Raw genomic sequence first — 4770 nt, forward strand, 5'->3', positions numbered from 1 at the left:
GAACTTGGAATCCTCCTATCGCAGCCTCCTCCATAGCTGAGATTACTGGCATGCGACACCACGCCTGTAATCCTGCAGGCACAGGAGGGAAACTGACCATGTCATAATAAAAGTATGTGTGTTGGGGAACTTCATGTGCAGCAGAGTTAGAAATGTAGCAAAACTGAGCTTTGAAGGATGGATTCAGATCTTTGGAAAAAAAGAAAGGAAAATTTTATGTTGAGGATTCAGTGCATTTACTTGCCACAGTCAATGTGCAAAGTTTCAATTATTCATTAGATTTTTTTCTGAGTGCCCACCCACGCAGGTGCTAGACATGGCATGCCTAAGAAACCAAAATGAAGATGACCTTGGTCTCTAGGGGGCTTACCAGGAGGTTCTTGAAAAGAATAGGCATTGCATACACCCTCTTTTGACTTAAAATGATAGACCAGGTACATGTAGCCAGCCAAATTAAAAGCACCTTCCACAAATTACAAATGGCCAACACATATATAGAAATGTTCAACATCATTAGCAATTAGGGGAATGAAAATCAGGACTATACTGAGATTTCATCTCCCTCCAATCAGAATGGCAATCATCAAAGCTACAAGTAATAGTAAACTCTGGAGAGGATGCGGAGAAAAGGAGCACTTGAACGGTGTTGGTGGAATTGTCAATTAGTTCAACCACTGTGGAAATCAATATGGAGGTTCCTCTAAAGACTAGGCATGGAACCCACATATGACCTGGGTGTACCGCTCTTCAGTATTTATCCTGAGGATTTAAAGTCATTATACTATACTGCACGCGTACCCATGTTTATAGCAGCACAATGCACAGTTGCCAAACTATGGCACCCACCTGGGTGTTCATCAGTGCATGAATGGATAAATAACATGTGGTAGAGACAGACAAAGGAGTTTTATCCAGTCATAAAGAGGATGAATTTATGTCATTTACAGGAAAATGGATGGAACTTGAAAGCATTATGTTAAGAGAAATAAGCCAAACTCAGAAAGTCCTGGATCTTACATTTTCTCTCATATGTGAAGCTAGAGAGGAAAAAGGAAAAGAGAGGTGTGGTGGGGGATTGCATGAAAATCTAAGAGAGATCAGTAGTGGAGAAAGGGACCAGGAAGAGGGAGGAGGGAAGGGAAAGGGAAATACTGGGGAAGGATACTGGCCACATTTTTTGTTTTATTGTACATGTGTATGAATACATAACAATGAATACACCCTGATGTATAATTACAATGCACCAGGAAAAATATGGAAAAAAAATACCGAAAAGAGCCCCTTCCACGGCATTGATATTTAATACATATTTTGAGAACCTGCAACGTGATAGACCCCAAAGACGTGGTGGGAAAACCAGACATGAATCCCAGAGCTCACGGTCTGGTTGGGGGCAGTCATGTAAATGATTGCAATCACACGTGGCGAGCACACACGAGAATGGTAGAGAGGTTTCTCCGAGAGCACGTGGCAGGAAAGACTAAGGTAGCTGGCGAATCAGAGAAGGCTGGAACTGCACAGTTGTGACTGCCAGAATTCTCAGGTGACCCCAAGGACCCCCGCCTTTATGTAATCCCCTCCCTTTGAGAGGGAAGGACTTGCGACTTGCTTTTAGAATATGGCACAGGTTAAGGTATTTTGCAGATATAATTAATGCCCCGGAATAGTTGACTTTAGGTTATTCAAAAGGGAGACTGTCCTGGGTGGGTGGGCCCCACCTCATCAGGTAAGTCCACTGGTCTAGAGGTGAGAGACCCCGTGAAGCAGACTCGCCCTGCCTCCGCTGCTGGCCTGCCAGAAGCTTCCAGGGAGCCTATGGCAATACGGAAGTGAACCCTGCCCACCTCCCGGAGGGCTCGGAAGCAAACGCCTCCCTCGTCCAGGCTCTGGATGGTGATTTCAGTCCTGTGACACCCTGGGCAGACAGACGGCTGCGCCCCACCCAGACTCCCAGCCCACGAGACCTGAGGCCAAGCAAAGGCAGGATACTTCAAGGTGTTCGGTTTGTGTCACTTGTTTTTGCAGCAATGGAAAACGAACACGAGGGTGGACGAGACTGGATGTCCTCCCGGGAGATGCCCTGGGAGCCCGAGGCTTTAGTGGCCTTGCTGAACAGCAGGATGGGTTGAGGCCTCGGCAGCCTGCAGGTGACGTCAAAGCCAGGTGCATATGTACCAGCCAGGTCTGCCTGCCCACCTCCTGGGGGCTCCCAGCCGGTGGCGGGAGTACCTACCTGACGGGAGAGCCAGGGCAGAGATCGTGGGAGCTTCCCGTTATAAACGCACCGCGCTTCTTCCAGCCGGCGGGGTTCTGGAAAACTCTTTTTGTCAAGAGCCCTACCTCTTCTTGTGTTTTGGTTCATGTGATCATTGCATGTGTGCGCAGTGGCCCATGTGCCTGAAATCAGGCTGATAATTGTGTAGCTGCTGTAAGCCAAGTGCTGTAGGAGGTGCCCAGTCACCCTGGGGTGTCAGTCAGTATGTTTTACCCTCTGATAGAAAACCCCATTTGGGTGTTTTGAACACTGAACCAATTTATTATCTAACTAAATGGGAAGTCTTGAGGTAGGTCAGGCCCAAGATTTGTGAACGTAGATGCTCACCCACATGACTAAGGGTCAGGGTCCTTTTTGTTTTTCCATGATCTTCTTCTCAGAACAATGGTTTGTTTATGGTTAGCTTTCCTCATGGTCACAAGATAGCTGCCACTGCTCAAGGCACATCTTCATAATACTGTCCAGTGGAGAAACAAGTACTGGATCTTTCCGTGTTGCCTTTCTTCTAATCAGTGAGGAAAAAAATCTTCAGCAGACTAACCCTAACGTCTCATCGACCAGAATTCTATCTTATACACGGGGCAGAGGGGGACAGGTCTGGTCACTGGAGAAGATGGAAGGAGGCCCGTGTGGCTGGGCCGCATGGACTGAGTGTGGGGCAGCAGGAGGGGCTTCCTGCTCCTTGAGGAGGAGCCCGGGGTTGTACCCTAGGAGCCCCTCAAAGGCACTGATGGCTTGAGAACAGGGCCACCATGTGATCCAAGTTGCGTTTTTAAAGACTCAATCCAGCTGCTGTGTAGGGAATGGGTGGAGGACAGGGGATGTCAGGAGACCACAGTGTTAGCCCAGAGCTGGTGGTGGCTTGGCCTGGGTGGTGACAGAGTGAGGGAGGACCAGTGGACAGAGCTGAGCCTTGGTGGCATGGCTGGTGCTCCTGTGGACATGAAGTGAGTGGGCCCCAGGGCCTCCTCCCGAGGTGGGCAGACCGAGCTGCGTGTGTGCAGCCAAAACCCCAGCATGAGGCTGACTAAGAGCCACGTGGGAGGCGCAGGGAGGACGAAGCTGGAACTTAGGAGGAGGTGAGGGCCTGGGGCAGGGGTGTGCACGCAGCCTCCTCTCAGGCCGCAGTAATCCTTCAGGAAGAGGTGATACCAAGGGGGAAGCTCTCCACCACCTCGCGTGTGAAGCTAGATTTCACAGAGGTGGTGACATATACATGTCACTTGAAGGACGGGCCTTGAAGGATGAGTAGGAGTTTGCCAGGCAAAGAGGTGGGAAGGCCTTCCGAACACAGGGAAGGGGCTGTGCAGACATGGCTCTTTTCCGTTCTCACCCCTTCAACCCTCCAAAGCCTGTGAAGCAATGAGCTCGGCCAGCTGCCACCAAACAAGAGTTAACATCTACGCACCGACCCGAAGACGGGCGTTGGACCAGCAGGAAGTGAGGATTTTCATGTCTATGAGGAGACCCACAACCCCCGTTATTCCTCATGGAGTTTTAGCGACTTTCACTTTTCCAGGACATCAAGGAAAGGAATCTGAAATCAGTTTCTTCCAAGACTAGGGAACTCATTAGTCACCAATTCAGGGCCCTGTCTCTTCCTGTTTCACAGAAGGACAGGAGAAGTCGCAGTCCACCCTCGTATCTGGCTTCCAGTTTTGGCATTTGCAGGAATCGGTCTGTTATGGTTTAGATGTGGCGTCTCCCAAAAACTCATGTGGGAGACGATCCAAGAAGGTTCAGAGGGGAAATGATGGGGTTGTGAGAGTCTTAATCCCATCAGTGACTTAATCCCCTGATGGGATTAACCGAGTGGTGACAGGAGGGGGATTGGGGTACGGCTTTAGGTATGTATTTGTGTCTGATGATGTGAGCTGCTTCCCTCTGCCACACTCTCCCACCACGATGTTCAGCCTCACCTGGAGCCTGGAGGCATGGAGGCCGCCTTCTATGGACTAAGACCTCTGAAACCGTGAGCCCTCAAATACGCCTTTCCTCCCTTACAGTTGTTCTGGTTGGGTCCTTTAGTCACAGTGGTGGAAAAACTGACTAAAACAGTCCTTTCCGAACTTCCTGAGAGTCCATTTAAGCTTTCCCAGACCCAGAGAGACACTCAAGAACATTCGTGCCACCCAGAAGTGAAATTGCTCATTTTGCTCAAGATAAAAACTCACATATTGAGACAGTCTGTGGGGTTGAGAGAAAAGAGCAAGGAATTCATTCAGGGCTGCAAAGGGCTCTGCTCTTGTCCCACACCATCATGTGACAAGTATGGGTACTGAGAAAAAGTCACCCTGAACCTGAGGGCAGAGCCCGGGCCCCAAGCTGCCCCAGAAGCGGGTGGGAGGCGGAGAGGAGGAGCAGGGCGGGAGCAGAAGCCTTTTGAGGAACTGATCCATGGCAGCACCTCAGACGCACTTCCTCTCTCCTCCACGCTCCGCCTCCGCCCGCCCTCGCCCTGGACTCTCCTTCTCTCTCTCTCGTAGGTCACGTGT

Source organism: Sciurus carolinensis, chromosome 12, assembly GCF_902686445.1.
Source record: "Sciurus carolinensis chromosome 12, mSciCar1.2, whole genome shotgun sequence".
Lineage (NCBI taxonomy): Eukaryota > Metazoa > Chordata > Mammalia > Rodentia > Sciuridae > Sciurus > Sciurus carolinensis.